The sequence below is a fragment of the Toxorhynchites rutilus genome, chromosome 1 (assembly GCF_029784135.1).
Source record: "Toxorhynchites rutilus septentrionalis strain SRP chromosome 1, ASM2978413v1, whole genome shotgun sequence".
Lineage (NCBI taxonomy): Eukaryota > Metazoa > Arthropoda > Insecta > Diptera > Culicidae > Toxorhynchites > Toxorhynchites rutilus.
This window is the reverse complement of record NC_073744.1, coordinates 170919582-170937817: the sequence shown is the minus strand read 5'-3', so window position 1 is coordinate 170937817 and position 18236 is coordinate 170919582. Positions and strand designations below refer to the sequence as shown.

At 35.4% G+C, this 18236-nt stretch overlaps 1 protein-coding gene across 3 annotated transcripts in view; it reads right to left on the bottom strand.

Annotated features, from left to right (window-relative positions):
- Positions 1 to 18236, bottom strand: part of LOC129762160 (probable serine/threonine-protein kinase DDB_G0282963) — a 581734-nt gene that overhangs the window by 173398 nt on the left and 390100 nt on the right. For 2 of the 3 annotated variants that reach the window (XM_055760168.1, XM_055760170.1), the window contains exon 2: positions 5839 to 5898. The exons of the other annotated variant lie outside the window; for it this stretch is intronic. The gene's annotated coding sequence lies outside the window, so the exon portion shown is untranslated. The remainder of the gene's footprint in view (positions 1 to 5838; positions 5899 to 18236) is intronic. 3 annotated transcript variants of the gene reach the window in all.

Here is an 18236-nt window from a genome sequence, read left to right as displayed (position 1 = left end):
TTAGAAGGAGATTGATAATAACCTTTTTTGTTTCAAATCACATCAGAATTCATAATTTGTGGCTAAGAATGATTACTAACATACAAAAATTCAAAGTTTCAAAAATTCCTAAAAATTCGATGTTCCACAAAGTGTGTCAAAAATAGTTTTACCATCTTGGGCCCATTTTTTAAATTTTCTACATGACTTCTATTTTATATGAAAAAATTGAAAAAAATACTAAAAAATACATATTTTTTTATGTCGCAAATTAAAATTTTATTTTGTAAATAAAAAAAGGGTGCTAATTTTTCTTCTCAGTGTATATTTTTTTCAAATTAAGCCAAAAATACTCTATAACTCTTTCTAACACACTATTTCAGTACGACTCATATTTTTTGAGATATAAATTATCAAAGATTTCTCTTACTCAAATCGATACGCCCTTTTCAAAAGTTGCGCTTGAGTCAAAAAATGAACCGTGATGATGTATTTGGAAAAGTTGTTGGAAATTATAAGCAAATTCATAAAATTTCATGAACATGACGGTATAACACGACAAACATATTAAAAGGCATTATTTACTATTAAAAAAGATTATAAATTAGAATTTTTTTTTAAATATCTCGAGAATGGTTGCATTTAGAAGGAGATTGATAATAACCTTTTTTGTTTCAAATCACATCAGAATTCATAATTTGTGGCTAAGAATGATTACTAACATACAAAAATTCAAAGTTTCAAAAATTCCTAAAAATTCGATGTTCCACAAAGTGTGTCAAAAATAGTTTTACCATCTTGGGCCCATTTTTTAAATTTTCTACATGACTTCTATTTTATATGAAAAAATTGAAAAAAATACTAAAAAATACATATTTTTTTATGTCGCAAATTAAAATTTTATTTTGTAAATAAAAAAAGAGTGCTAATTTTTCTTCTCAGTGTATATTTTTTTCAAATTAAGCCAAAAATACTCTATAACTCTTTCTAACACACTATTTCAGTACGACTCATATTTTTTGAGATATAAATTATCAAAGATTTCTCTTACTCAAATCGATACGCCCTTTTCAAAAGTTGCGCTTGAGTCAAAAAATGAACCGTGATGATGTATTTGGAAAAGTTGTTGGAAATTATAAGCAAATTCATAAAATTTCATGAACATGACGGTATAACACGACAAACATATTAAAAGGCATTATTTACTATTAAAAAAGATTATAAATTAGATTTTTTTTTTAAATATCTCGAGAATGGTTGCATTTAGAAGTAGATTGATAATAACCTTTTTTGTTTCAAATCACATCAGAATTCATAATTTGTGGCTAAGAATAATTACTAACATACAAAAATTCCAAGTTTCGAAAATTCCTAAAAATTCGATGTTCCACAAATTTCGTCAAAAATAGTTTTACCATCTTGGGCCCATTTTTTAAATTTTCTACAAGCCTTCTATTTTATACGAAAAAATTGAAAAAAATACTAAAAAAAACATATTTTTTGATGTCGCAAATTAAAATTTTATTTTGTAAATAAAAAAAAAGAGTACTAATTTTTCTTCTCAGTGTATATTTTTTTCAAATTAAGCCAACAATATCCTATAACTCTTTCTAACACACTATTTCGGTACGACTCATATTTTTTGAGATATAAATAATCAAAGATTTCTCTTACTCAAATCGATATGCCTTTTTCAAAAGTTACGCTTGAGTCAAAAAATGAACCGTGATGATGTATTTGGAAAAGTTGTTGGAAATTATAAGCAAATTCATAAAATTTCATGAACATGACGGTATAACACGACAAACATATTAAAAGGAATTATTTACTATAAAAAGACAATAAATCAGAAATATTTTTTTAAATATTTCGAGAATGGCTACATTTAGAAGGAGATTGATAATAACCTTTTTTTGTTTTAAATCACATCAGGATTCATAATTTGTGGCTAAAAATGAATGTTAACATACAAAAATTCGAAGTTTCGAATTCGAAAATTCATTAAAATTCGATGTTCCATAAAGTTCGTCAAAAATAGTTTTAACAGCCCATTTTTTGAATTTTCTGCATGACTTCTATTTTGTATGAAAAATAAAAAAAAAATTAAAAATATGTATTTTGGATATTGCAAATTGAATTTGTATTTTGTAAATAAAAAAAAAGAGTACTAATTTTTTTTCTCAGTGTACATTTTTTTCATATTCAACCATCAATACTCTATAACTCTTTCTAAAACACTATTTCGGTACGACTCATGGTTTTTGAGATATAAATTATCAAAGATTTCTCTTACTAAAATAGATACGCCCTTTTCAAAAGTTACGCTTGGATCAAAAAATTCCCAATTGCTGTGAAAAATTCATATTTCCTCCAACCCAAACGGAATACACACTTTCATCGGAATCAAAAATACAAGTTTTTAAAATCTGCATTTTTAGGACGATTTCATTTGGAATTGCTGATATGGCGTCTTTGTTCTAAGTTACGTTAAGGTCACCATTCAAAAAAAAAAAAACCGTTTTCTTGCTCTAACTTTTATAATTCACATTCTAAATGCAAACTGTCTTCGAAAGACTTTTAGAGCTTACTAATACAAACATTTTGCGATGCAGAACCTGTCAATATCTCAACTTCACTCAATGTTATTCAATGTTATTGATATTTCTTCCCAAAAAATACGCTCTCTTCAATTGTTTGTCATTCTTTCTGGGGCAAACATAAACAAATTTTATTGTCGGCATTTGAAAGCGCACATTTCACTCTATATGATGTGTGATTTCAAAAACTATGTTATCTTTCGTGTTTGAGTAAATCAAAATTGAAATCATGAATTTTCGGGTGAAAAGGCATCAATAACTTTGAGTAGGATTAAGATGTTGACAAGTTCTGCATCGCAAAATGTTGATATTGATAAACTCTAAAAGTCGTACGAAGACAATTTTGATGTAGAATTTGAAGTATAAAAGTTAAAGCAAAAAACCCCGCTTTTTCATGGTCACCCTAATGCAACTTAGAAAAAAAAGCTGTTCATGTATTTTTTAACAATAAAACAAAAATTGAACGGAGAAAAAATATTCATAACTTTAATAGTTAAGAGCTGATGGAGTGAGAGGATTCAAAAAAAAAAGTTGTGCCATGGCGTACACGATTCCAGCCCTTCTGGTTATCTGAAACAAAAAAATAGAACAGATTCTTAATCAGTAAAGAAGTAGCCATCGCATGAACCTCGGACAAATCAAAAACATGTTTTTTGGCAAAATGACGGCCGTTTGAAAAACAAAATGCGGTATAAAACGTTTTTTCTTACGTTTCCCGATTTTTTTAAAAAATAGTAAAATTTTAATAATATTATTTTTTAGAAGTTCATGCGATAGAGAGATGCTTGCAGATTGTATCCATATAGTTTTGACATTAATCGGTTCAGTAGAGCTTGAGATATCGTGTACGCCAGTTTGAAAAAAAAACTACTTTGGTACCTATTTGATTGAACATATAAAAAAATCATCGAATAAAATGTTTTTCAAATGAAGCGAATAAGAATCAAACTTTGGACACTATTTATACAAAAAAAATCAAATTCCGGACAGATTGAATTCAAATTTCGGACACATTATTTTGTAATTTTTTTAACGAAAATTATCGTTTTGTCTCGTATTCCGAACAGTCTCAAATTCCGTACACTTCATTTTTAAATGTAAATTTACTAAACTGTTATGTTATATATAATTGAATAATAGAAACACATACATTCTTTGAAGTATAGGCTGCATTTTGACATCATTTGCAGGTATCGATGCAGTCTATAATTCATAATATTAGACATTTGCAAAAAAGTGACAGTCAAAACCAATGATAAAGTGTTTGCGTTAGCAAATTCCGCAAAAAATAAGCATTGTTCATTTTCCAGTTTTTGTAGTTGTTTCAACTATTTGGTTTGTTGTTTTCATGTTAAGTCCTAGAGAATGTATGAACCTACAATAAATGGGTAAAAAAACATAATATTTTTTTTTTGCAGAAATCTGCATTAAAGTTAATATTGCAGTAGTGTTCGGAATATGAATCAAGTTTCTACGCATGCTTCAAAATCCGAACACGTCATTTTCAAATGTAAATTGAATGATGAATAATCAAAACCCTGAAATTCTTCGGGTTATAGCCTTCATTTTATTATCATTTACAGGATAGAGCCTATAATTTATAAAATTAAGCATTTGCAAAAAAGTGACAGTCAAAATCAATGATAAAATGTTTGCGTTAGCAAATTCTGTAAAAAACAAGCATCGTTAATTTTTCAGTTTTTGTAGTTTTTTCAACTATTTTGTTTGTTGTTTTCGTGTTAAGTGCTAGAAATGGTAAGAACCTACAATAAATGGATGAAATAAAATGATATTTTATACAGAAATCTTCATTAAAATTAGTGTTCGGAATATGAATCAAGTTTCTATGTGTGATCTTTAATGAACTTTTTTTTTATCTCTTTTGTTTTATTTTAGGCTCATAAGCATTTTAGCTGTAACAGAGCCGAATTTTAATCGTGTACATGTCACATATTTATCATATCTATAATTAGCACATTACACAGTTGCCATTTTTCGGCGTTAGAGTATTCCCTTCTATACCATTGCAAATGGTACACATTTACACAGTAGCCATTTAGGCGTAAGAGTTTTCTATCTGTTCTTCCATTATCCAGTTAAGACTGGACAGCGGAGACAGCCGTTGATCCATTGTTGAGTTATTTATAGAACAGCAGCCCGAGGTTTCTTGCAGAGTAGAGCAGTTGTATGGATAAATCGATCTTATTTCGACCGTGGATCGATCTCTATCGCTGATGATTGTTGCGTGGACGTAGTTATTCTGTAACAACACAAAGATGGTCAATGGGGGCCCTGAGTTTTGAACTCACGATCGATCGCTTACTAAGCGAACGCGCAACCAATGTGACTACGGAGACCCCCTCTGTTTAATGAACTTTAATGTCACAAATAATTTTATATTCATAAATCTGACATTCTTTGGGTTATAGACTTCATGTTAAAACATCATTTACAGGTATCGACACCGATATAGTGCCCTTGGTCCCGAAATCATGTAAACTATAAGAAACAAAAACAATCATTAATTACAAATGTAAATTCCAATTTTCCAAATTTGCAAAGTGCATTTTTGCTGTTCGGAATTTGAGACAAAAGTGATTGAACATATTTTTAGTTTTTAACCATGAATATGTATTTGTAAATCAATTTTATTGTAGTCAAATGAAAATAAAGGCTCTATTGTATCCAAAAATCAAATTAATTTCGTGAAAGGGGTACCATTTTGAGTACTGAGGCACTGTTTAATAACCATCAAAGCTTAAGTGTTCGAAATGTGAGACAAAACGGTACACTACACTTGATTATATTTTATAGTCAACTGCGAAACACTTACCAAGCAATCACAGTAAACTGTTAACGATGATGAGAACTGATGAAACACGGGAGAAATTAAAATGTTGATTAACGGATAAATTTTGGATACGAAACGATGAATTAAAAGTTCTCTGATGTGAATTGAAAGTCAACTTTTCCCATATTATGAAAAACTTTCCTTGTTGTGGAAATGAATCTAAATGAATTTTCACTGCGAGTGCTTCTTTGGCTAAGTTTTGTTGTGCACATATCTTACCTAATGATTTTCAAACTTTTTTGTTCAAGTAATTCTCATTCTCTTCATACTTTGTAGCTTGAGTGATGACAGAGTGACTAAACCTCTGTGCAGAAGCTCTTTTAAAAAAGCTAGTCTTCTCGGGAAGGATAACTGTCACACATTAGTTCTACGATCCGACGGAAAAATATCGCAATTATGAGTATAATTTACCTGGCATTGGAAGGGAAGATATCATCCTTTGTTGACCCTCTGATTCATTTCTCCACTGACCTGGAAATAAAATAAAAAATAAATCATTATTGCAGTGACTTAGTGACAGTTTGTAATGAGTGAGTATAATAATTAGTTCTACGTTTCTTCAAATATTCAGATCTTCGCTCGTAGAACAAAGCGACAATATCCTAAAGAAAATATGTTTGAACTCTGATTACATTTTCAGAGTGCGATCTCCTACTCTGGTCTCTTTATCTACTAAGTCTTTCTAAGTCTGTCTAAGGCTAAATCTTTCAACTTAGCCAATGGATTGAACTCAGTTCTTAGCATTGACGCGAAAGAGAAAATTTCAGTTTCGCTGCGAAGTCGTGGATCCGAAAAAGAATTAGTTCATTTGTAATTCTTGTAAAAGCTTTTCCGGCTCGAACTGGGTCGTTTTTGTTAAATGAACGTGAAAAACATAGCAAATTGAAGGAAGAAGTCTAATCTACGACTTTCTGAGTGAGAACAATTTTCGAGTTATGCAGAAATATGTGTTTCATTTCTATGGCAGCCTCCCTTAGAACGGTGGGAGGAGTGTTGAACCACCTTAGAAATGTTTCTTGCCCCCCTCCACAGGCCAAATTTGGTGTCATTTGCTCGATTTATTCTCGAGTGTTACAGAAATTTGTGTTTCATTTGTATGGCAGAGACATCCCCCCAACCACCCTTCCCTAAGAGAAGTATCTAACTACTATAGAATCATTTATTGCACCCTAAAACCTACACATGCCAAATTTCGTTTCATTTGCTTGATTAATTCCCGATTAATGCATAAATTTGTGTTTGTTGAGATTTCCACCTTGAATTATAGTTAACCACTATAATTAATACACAATCGTAAATTGGTTTTCAACTGATTATATTTTATTCGTCTACATTATCCTAAGTGGTCGAAAGACTACATGTTGGTGTAGTGATACATTATTACTAATCATACTAATAGTTTACAAAAGATTACAATTATATCATCTGGCCACACTGCCAATACGATATAGAACTATACAAATGTTCAAGTATAGAAACAATAAGCCAACTCATGTACCACAGTTGGTTTCTACTTCTACACACTTGTGTTCTCACAAGGAACGGTTGAAAATGGAATTGTTTACAAACACATCGTGATGGCCTCACAATAGTTATTGGATATAGTTTGTCTTCGAAAGTGAGATGTGTTTTTCAACAATTGGTATGGCAGAGAGGGGGGTGGAGTGTCTAACCACCATAGAAACATTTATTGAACCCTAAAACCTCCATATACCCATTTTGGCTTCATTTGCTTCATTAATTCTCGAGTAATACAGAAATTTGTGTTTCATTTGTATGACAGAGATTGGTATTGAGCATCGTGTGCTGTCATTTTAGATGAAAAAAGTCACAGGAAGGTTGTGTCCGAGACACGACCGCATAGTTGACGTAGGATTCCGTTAGGCTATCTGTTGATTTCAGATATGTTTGAAGAATTACATCGTTAAACTCTTTGATAATGATTTGGTTTTAATGTCTCTGTTAGGGAACATATTGCGGTAGGAACAAATGTTCCCCCTACTAGTGATCCCCGATAATTGTTCGATTAATCGATTAATCGAATACTTCCTACAGAAATCGATTGTTAATCGAACGAATACTGCGCAACCAATGATCGAAGCGAACGAGTAATTTACGTCGATTAATCGATCCAAACCCAGAGAAAAAAAAGGACGGCCGCTGCAGTTTTATCCTGAACTTCAGAATCTTTGACGCTCCCCTGAGCTCGTCAAGGAAACTCAATGCCTTCAACGCGAATTGAGCTTCGTTTACGAGTTAAGGGGAGCGTAAAAGATGATAATTGACTATCAGGCGGAATGAACACGTTTTTGATTCTAGATGGCTTTCTAGCAAATGAGAAATATTAGTCTAACTAATTATTCCTTTCAGTGTGACGATTAATTGATTAATCGATTATTTGGGGCGATTAATCGTATCGAATAACAAACTGCTGAAAAGTATTCGTTTAGCTGATGAACGATTAATTTCAAAAATCGGGGATCACTACCCCCTATTTTCATGTATTTGCAATGTCGATTTCCCCCAGGCTGCTTGGTTTTAATTTCTCTGATAAGGAACACATTTCGGTGGGAACAAAAGCTCCCCCCTTACTTTCATGTATTTGCAATGCCGATTTCCCTTAGGTAGCTTGGCTTTGATGTCTCTGTTAGGGACCCGCCGCATGTGTCGTCAATTTCGACCAATCAGAAGTGTGTATTTCCGTTAGGATAGGGGTTGAGATTATTCAATTATTCGATAGTTAGTTCGGTGACAAATATTATTTTATTCCATACAAATAATTGTTATGGAGTGTCGAAATCGATTGACGCAAAAATTTCATCAATCCATCATGAAATGATTGAGCAATAAGCGTTTGTAATTGGACAATTTTTACGATGTGCTCGATTTTCGATTATCAATTTGTACCCCAATATGTTCCCGAAAGACGTAATCCTACGTCAAAACGAAAATAAAGTTTAAGTTTAAGAGTCAAATAAACACACTTCCGAAAAACATTGGGCTTAGCAATAAGTATTCATTAGGTAAACGTAGGTATTCATTCGATAGAATTCTTTCTGCTCTACAAAACTATATGAATTGCATTTTTGAGTTGTTTGATTTCCTACTTTTACTTTTTTTTAGTGTTTTATAGGAGGCAAAAATCTACAACATCGACACCTGCTCTTCTTTGCTTTTCATCGAGTCAAAAAGCTGCCGAAGCAGTCCGGGACATTTGCGACCTGTATGGAGATGGTCTACAGCACGGAAATGGTTTGCAATGGTTCAAAAATGACAATTTTGACGTCGATGACACGACCCTTCTGAATTCGATGAAGAAGGTCTCAAATCGCCTTTCAAGGACCACGGCCGCCAAACCAGTCGTGAATTGGCGGAGAAAATGAACTGTGGCGAATATATCATTGATTGACTTATTGATATAATTATTGGAATTATCGCGCGTTAGAATAGAGTAACACATTTTCTGCAACTGGTGACAAATAACGAACGATAATAATAATGATTCTAGATAATTGATGAAGTTTTCGTCTGCTAGTAATTTCATGGAAAGATAGTTTGGTAATAGTCAGGACTACGGTATTCACATAATACCAATACATCTGTTAATTCGATAAAGTTAATCCTTTGCGGTCGGGATTAGTCAGTATACATTCGTGAAAAAGTTCACTAGACATTAATATTCGTTTAGAAAAATAAGTGTTACATCATTGAATAAACTATTTAGTATGAATCCTTTCTGTGGTGGCTGAGAGCAGACAAACGATCGCAAAGGGTTGATTGCTCCACTAATACCATTGTGACATTTGTCTCTTATAAAGGCCAAATTTTGCACATGTAGACTGGATTTGAGTCGAGCGGATTTTAGTACACAAAAGTCGATTTGGATCAAATTGCTAAATCCCATCGGAATAGGGGTTCTTATAACTATTTTTACTGCGAATGGATTTGATGATTCGCTATATATTACTTTTCACTTGTCCGCATATTTCTTAAATTGACGAACCAACCAAATGCGTTGAAAGTAATAATAGAGAAAAAAAAGAAGTATTCCCATTTTCCCAAAAAAATGTTTTGCGCATTTGTGTGCTTCCCTATCGACGAGGCACTTTTTTATGTACCACTGTGAGGGTTAAGAGGGTTTTATTTCAGTCACGCATAAACTGCTCGCTCGAGATACAAATTCAGAGAACAAGCACTGCAACAGGTGAACGAACACTTTGGAGAGCGGAAATATTGCAATTTAAGCTCCACTCGATGTTAACTTAGTGACACGGATCAGAGCGTAAAAGCACAGCCCTTGTGATTCCTATTACGTAGTTTCGCTCCTGTCAGAGAGCAGTACTGCCGTAATCTCGCAAAGTGACGCAAGCGCCAGAGGTAAGAATTTTCAGTACGAGACTTTTTGTAAAATTGCATGTATAATCAACATACGCGTACATTGCGAAAATCTGATCTGTACAAAATGTGTATTGTTGATGGAAAAACATTGCCATCGGCTTGATTTTTGAAAAAATGCAATTTTATTCAAGCTATGCCACCGACGCCAATTTGTTTTGGAAACAGCAAATTTAAATCGCTATTTCCACAACCGATTGGCGTTCATCTATCAAAGTATGTGAAAATCTGTTACCAATTGTTTTCTCCAACATGCTGCTGTTCAGCGAAACATCAGGGAGAAGAATTCACATACTTACCCAACTTTGTAGCATGAGTCGAGCAGGTTAACATAGTTGAGAACTCGATTGTAATAATTATGGACAGCACCGATTTTTTCGAATTCAAAATGCAATTGAAACCAACCGTGTTAAATAACTTAATGCCGTACGAAATTATCCGAAGTAAAACAGATTCAGTTTACGCGAGGATGTTTTGAGTTTTGTTACAAGATGTGTTTCGTTTCGTTTGGAGCATTTAGAAGAGTGCAGCTGTTCACCAAATCCGACATTTATCCTTCAATCAACACTCAGCTTCAATTTATCCGAAACAGAAATTGAACAGGCGAGGAAAGTAAACATCGTCAAGAAGCTTTGTCCCTTGATGCCTGAAGAAAAAAGACACTACATATTAGGGAATCCTTATAATCAACAATTAAATTGATGAGTTTGAACTATTTAGTTCTAATCTTTATGAGCTATATGTGAGAACAGCAATACACTTCAATCTAGGATAACTGTACTTTAAGATGAGTTTGATTTTATGAATTTAAAGTACATGGTGTTGTGAGCTTCTTAGTACATGATATCTAATTCTGAAACAAAATTGCTATTATAAAAGTAACATAACATGGGGATGGACTGTTTTTGATTAAAATACTTGGCTCAAAGAGTCGATAGTGTTTTGTGAATAATGTATAAGCCATAAAACCCTGGTTATGGCCAATAATAATTTCCAAAAAATCAGGAAGAATGGAATAAAAATCAGAGCTCTGAAAAGAATAAATCAGCATAATTAGTATTGGGTTGTCCGTAACGTTTGTGCCGATTTTTTGGGAAAACAAAAGTATCATTTTTACACGCAGACTTATTCACATGACTTATTCAATTTTATATGCTCACTTTTGTTCTATAGTCATTTACCATCTCTCACGCAGCTTGAAAACTCAATCCTCCCAGATCAGGTTTGTTTTCTTGTCGCTAACTATTCGAGGTATTTTTTTATCCTGCTCACAGAGTCGTAAGTTTTTGCCATTGAGAGAATTTTGCAGATTTTTTGATCGTTTATAATCTATATTCAGAATTTGTTCGAATTAATTGCCCATACTTTGGAAAGAATCTTTACTCACCAATTTTCTAACTTCGATTTTTGTTCTATATTATAGTGACTTTCAACACATTTTCGCTGGTTCGTCACTTTCACTTCCATTTTTGGAAGAATGGCGGAAGTGAGAATTGAGCTGGTGACCTTGAGCGTGAGAGGTACGGATGTTACCGCTACGCCAGATCGCCTCCTAATTTTGATGTTATTTGAATCGATTATACAGACATTTACCATTGTTTCACCATTAAAGTTGATTCTACTTTGAATATGACGAGCAAATGTTGTATAAAATCTTTTTATATTGACTTGGAACTCAAAAAGTTTCTCTTGAGTAATATTACACTCTGAATCGTATTCCTTTGTCAATAACTCTGCGGCTACTCGTCATATAAGGTAATGTTGCTCCTCAAACTTAATCTCGTAATTAGCTTTCTCGAATTCATCGGACATTCTGGTTTCATGCAATTATCTAGCACTGTTTTGACATTCGTTGTGTAGTGAAAATTTAAATTTAAATTGTTTCATTCAGCTTCACCTGTTTCTATGTATGTTTGAATGTTTATAGGGTTGTCCCACATTGATAGAAAATTGATCCCGTTCCTGTTGACTGATTGATCTGAAATTTGGAACATAAATTCAATTCTACTGTCATTATAAAACCGCGTATTCCATGATCTTGAAAAATTCAATTTGGCCGTCGTAAAAAATAATTGAATGATTTGACTTGTAGAACACGAATCATAATAAACAACATAAATACAAAAAGGTCGCCGTCACAAAATGGTCGACTATGTATTTTTTGCAATCCCTTCAATATCGGTATCAAATGAAATGATTTGACTGATAGAATACAGTACATCATGAAAATATTCCGAAGAAATTTAGGTAAGAAATAAACGTTGGATTTCCATTATCCACAGTCAGTTGTTTCATCATATACCCCACGATTGTATTTTTGTCTCATCATTGCCCTAGATTAATGAAGGAACGGATGTGATAACTACTAACTGCTACTTGTCTAACTATTTTCTAGCTTTTAGTACATTAAACCATTTAATATAAAAAGTTTTTTTTACTTATTTTATTTTCTAGTTTTTAGTAAATTATCTGTATCGTTAGTATACTTCTCTACATTAGAACAATTAAAAAAAAAATTTTTTTTTTGTTTTTATTTCTTATCCAGCTTTTTCGGAATATTTTGATGATATACTGTATTCTATCAGTCAAATCATTTCATTTGATACCAATATTGAGGAGATTGCTAAAAATACAGTCGACCATTTTGTGGCGGCGACCTTTTCGAATTTATGTTGTTCATAGGGTAGTGTATTCTCCAAATCAAGCCATTCAGCCATCTTTTAGCGGCGGCCAAATAGATTTTTTCAAGATCATAAAACACGCAGTTTTATAATGACAGTAGAATTAAACGTATGTTACAAATTTCAGATCAATAATTTAACAGGAACGGGATCAATTTTCCATTAACGTGGGACAACCCTATGAAACACTCAAACCTATATACAAACAGGGCAAGCTGGATGGAACCATTAACAAGTAATTGTTTATTTGGGAACTGCGGTCATCTTGGATTTGGATTTTTCATGATCTACTGTATTCTACCAGTCGAGCACATTCATTTGATACCCATATTGATGGGGCTTTGAAAAAAAACGACACCATTTTGAAATTGCATTTTTCATAAATAACTGTATTCTACTAGTCAAGCCCTTTCATTCGATACCCATATTGATGGGGTTGTGAATAAAATATATTAGGCTGTCAAAAAAGTCCTGCGGTATTTCCGCGAGGTGTCGTTGTAAGCGCGTATTTCTAGTTGTATTCATTGTATCGAGTCATACTATAGCTTGTTGGAAAGGTATTTTTGCGCGCTATAATATAGCCCTTGAAAGTGTTTTGTTTGGTTAAGTCGTTCGTGAGTTATAGTGTCGCAAATATGGAGCAAAATAAAGAGAAAATCCGACATATTTTACAGTACTACTGTGACAAAGGCAAAAATGCATCTCATGCTGCCAATAAAATTTGTGCAGTTTATGGACCCGATACAGTTTCCATTTCCACCGCACAACGATGGTTTCAACGTTTTCGTTCTGGTGTAGAGGTCGTCGAAGATGCGCCACGCTCCGGAAGGCCTGTCGTCGAAAATTGCGACAAAATCGCTGAATTAGCCGAGAAAGACCGGCATAGTAGCAGCCGTAGCATCGGCCAAGAGCTGGGGATAAGTCATCAAACCGTTATTAACCATTTGAAGAAGCTTGGATTCACAAAGAAGCTCGATGTATGGGTGCCACACACGTTGACGCAAAAAAGCATCTTTGACCGTATCGACGCATGTGAATCGCTGCTGAATCGCAACAAAATCGACCCGTTTCTGAAGCGGATGGTGACTGGCGAAGAAAAGTGGGTCACTTACGACAACGTGAAGCGCAAACGGTCGTGGTCGAAGTCCGCTGAAGCGGCTCAGACGGTGGCCAAGCCCTCATTAACGGCCAGGAAGGTTCTGCTGTGTGTTTGGTGGGATTGTCAAGGAATAATCTATTATGAGCTGCTTCCCTATGGTCATACGCTCAATTCGGACCTGTACTGCCAACAACTGGACCGCTTGAAGGTAGCACTCATGAAGAAGAGGCCACATTTGATAAACAGAGGCCGCATTGTCTTCCATCAGGACAACGCCAGGCCACACACTTCTTTGGCCAGAAGCTCCGGGAGCTCGAATGGGAGGTTTTTTTTTGCATCCGCCGTATAGTCCGGACCTTGCACCAAGTGACTACCACCTGTTTTTTTCCATGGCGAACGAGGTAGTCAGAAGTTAGCCACAAAAGTGGCCTGTGAAAATTGGCTATCCGAGTTTTTTGCCAATAAGGAAGCGAGCTTCTATAACAGGGGTATTATGAAGTTGGCATCTCGTTGGGAACAAGTCATCGAACAAAACGGCGCATATTTGACTTAAAACAGATGATTGTAATTAATTTTATGAACAAATGAAAATTCAAAAAAAAAAAAATACCGCAGGACTTTTTTGACAGCCTAATATATGGCGCCATCTTGTGGTGGTGGCCATTTTGGATTTGCATTTTTCATAAACAACTGCATTCTTTGATTTGATACTCATATTAACTTTTCAATATGGAATTATTATACAAATTATTCAAAATTTCCGAAAATCATAAATAAAATACTCCGGACAATCGAGTGAAAAATTCCGGATAATCGAGTCCGACCTGTACAGCTTTCTACCGAAGAACATAAATTTAGTATAAGCACTATACATTATGTTCTCATTTCCAATCAGGAAAACTTTGACAGGGATCTCAGTATATTTACTATGGATAACTTTCATTCTGATATAGTAAAAAGTACAGAAAACTGAAAGAGTCCAATTCTGAAAGATTACGCAAAGTTGAGAGTTTGTCAGGATATCAGGGAACGTGTCAAAAAGCCTGGGAAATCCCGAAAAATCAGAAAGGTTGGTGTCTCTGGCCATAACCAAAACAAAAGATCAGGAGCATGTCCCTCACCGACAAATTCCTGGAAGGCATAGGGGATCACGATCTGCAACAAAGCAGTTAATAATTTTCAATGTTCGTTATGTGGGGCTTATTATACTTTCCTTGTTGTTGGCGCTTGCACTGAACTTGGTTTCTTCAAGAATTCGCAGATTCGCAGTAGTATACTCACATTATACCTTGGCGCAAAATTCATTGTTAACTGCACGGGTAGGGAGCATATAAATGCACGGAACAAATGTATGGGAAAATGGTAATGCTTCGATTTTTTCGTTTTTCCACAAGCTTTCGAGTGGAATTCATGAATTAGCGAATTGTAATGTTAACGTATCAAACCAAATTTAGAGAATTTCCGATCCTATTAAAATCACCAAAATATGTTCACAGCAAGAATAGTTGTTTTTGTTGTACGTATTTTTTAAAATAGACACACTTAATGAAAGCGAAGCCTTTCAAAAATTTCCCGAGTAACATCCTAACCGGTACTAAAATAAATATAAGCTGCAAAGCATGATTATTTTTGACAGTGTCTTCTGTAAATCCATCATCTGACAATGCATATTGATAATAATATTTTTTTAACGACGTAGATTTTATACATCACAGAAACTGCAAAGACATTCAATGCGTTCAAAACCCTTCCCCATTCAAGTTATCCCATCATTTTCAGCGAAAAAGCCGTATAAACGACCCTTCTCGACCAAAAGTAGCAGTAGTAGTAGTAGTAGTAGTAGATCGCTTTGAACATAAAATTGCTGCCTTCAAAGAACCCACGGAGAATAAGATCCGCGGCGAATGTACGCGGCGTGAAACGGTCCTCCCATAGAGGATAGGTACGATGGCAAAACGATGATGATGATGATGATGATGATCCCGCACGGCGGCGATACATTTTCAAAGCGAAAATACCGCGGAAAGCCTCATACCGAACAAACTAACCAGATCTTATCGCGATTGGAATACTTCTCGGTGATTGCTGCACAGACAAAATTCATCGCTGAAAAGCCCCCTAAGCCCACGTTGTGGCATCGGCGAGGCTCCGCTTGGCTGTCTGCCTGCCTGTCTCCCACCCACTCCTGCTGTTGTAGAGTAAACATTTCAAAGTGTTACCATCAATTCAAAAGTTTAAACTGCCGCTTTTCACCGGCAATCCTACCCCACGGACACACGACGGGATGCGCTCAGCCGGGCCGGGGAAAAAGGGAGAGCAAAGTATCGCTCCGCCGTCACCCTCAATTACTCCACAAGTCGTTTGTGCCACGTAGGCAAATTAGGGGTCCGGAATCGAGCCACACGGGAAGTTTCGCTATCTCCATCATCTAGCTACTAGCTTCTTTCGCGTTCGTCCCGGAGCATACAGTGGAGGAATAAATTTCCCCCCCACCGTCCCGCCCTCCAAAGGATCTGAAGAAAGCTAGACAAAGAACGGAAGGAAATTTATTATCATTTGTACTGTGTGGCATTGTAGATTCCAACTACCCTCCGCAGAAGAAGACACAAGAAGTCTTACCGGGGAAACAGTTGTCCTCGTCCGCTTATCGCGGCGGGCTGCAGAGATCCTCGTATCGTTATCGTTTGAGCAGACGATGACGACGGCACGACGGTTGGCAGACTTGGCAAACGTATTCCATATGCCGTGTGTTGCCCTCTGGACAAGTTGTCATCACAATCAACTGCTGGGGCGCATTTCATTTCGCTTCCTCACTCCTGACGAAGAAGGTGGTATGGCAGGGTCGAATCCAGAGCTTGGAATGAGTGAGATTTAATAGAATTTGTTGAAAACGGGAACCCGATTCAATGTTTTTTTTCGAAATTATTTTCACCCCCAAAATCAGACAACTTCGGGATGAAACAAATTCACAGTTTCCCCCTCTTATCGTCCTCGAATTTTATGGTGCTTTCCTCGCAAGCTTCCAATTCTATCACAAACATTGAAATGGAAACAGCATAGAATCGTTCCCCTAAGATTTATGCATGAATATAGATGAAAAGCCGTGACAAAACCCTTCGAGATCCACCGCGCGTTAGAAACGCGTTGGCGTTGATTTGCCGACGGGATTTTTCTTTTATTTTCCTTTTTCCCGCCACATCAATGCTTCGTTCGGAGGCTTCACCTACAGCGTTTCCAAACTAATTACGCTAATGTAGCGCGGGTTCACAGAACGCACCCGAAGCGGGTTACCCCTCCCCCCGTTATTGCCTAATTTCGCTCCGTCGTAAATGACGTAATTTGACAGACAGTGCAAGGAATTGATCGCGCGCTTCCAAGGGAAATAAAAAACCGGGCGATCCGCCCGCCTCTATGTAAATTAGATGTTAATTTTGGGCGAGTGGAGCCCCCTCCAACTAAGGGGAAGCTTCCCTACAAAGCAGAGGACGAACAGGAAATGGAAGCAATTTCGGGAGCAGGCTGGTCTTCAAAGACCATATTCTCGCGCATCTCCGACCGCCGCAAGGGTTTCAATTATCCTTATCAATGTCAACGATGGTGAAAAAATGATTAAATTAAAACTGTCCTCGGGTTCGAAACGGGAGGACCTCGGCAGCTGGGCGTCCAATGAAGCGAAGCGGATGGTCGAAGATACCGACATGGATAGTATCTGTTTCTGCCTGGCTTGATGAAGGTTGCGTTCGTTTATGTGTTTATTTGCATTCGAATAAAAAAAAAACTTTGAACGAGGAGAGGAGCCCTATCTGTGAAAATCTGTCAGAAAAACACTTCAAACTTCGAGCACCCGAACTTAATTTATACAAAAATTTATAACTTAAAAACTATGATACCTACAAAATTCTTGTCAAAGAATGAAATGTAGGAAATTGTTAAAATGTTCACAATAAATTACAAAAAAAAAAAATGGGGCGGTTATATCTATGATATAACCGCAAGGTTGACGCGGGACTAACTTGGCTTAGCAATCATTTGTTTGTATTGATTAAATTTTTGATTGAATGAAACAATTTTCGAATTCAATTGCATTCAATATATTTGCTTTGTGAGTAAAAAGATTGTATAATGTAATGTAAGGTCAATTCATGCATTGTGATAGATTATTCTTAGTTACAAGTAAATTTATAGACAGTCCTGTTACGTTTAGTATGACGCCCAGGACAAAATATGAGAACGGAAGAATTATCAAACGATTATTTTACTTTCGGTTTCCTTCTGAAGTTTGCATCTCTCAAGTGTAACTTCTCGTGACTTCTCGAACCGCGAATTTGCTTGATTTGATGAACTTCAGGCAAATGGTTATCAGTATTTTGCCTAATCATCAAATGGTATGCGTAGAAATTCAATGAGCAAAAGATATGAAGGCATATCCTTCAATGCAATCATGAATAACTGAGCCAAAGCGTTGTGTTCGTACCCGCTTTTGTAATCCGTGTTAGGAAAAAACTTTTTGGAGTACAAAAAAAAACATGCGGGTGCAGAAGTACCCCCGGCTTGCATGAATCAACAACTTCAACTTCTACTTTTTATACAGGGTTTTCCAACTTTAAATTCCGAAAGTAACTTGAAATAAAACA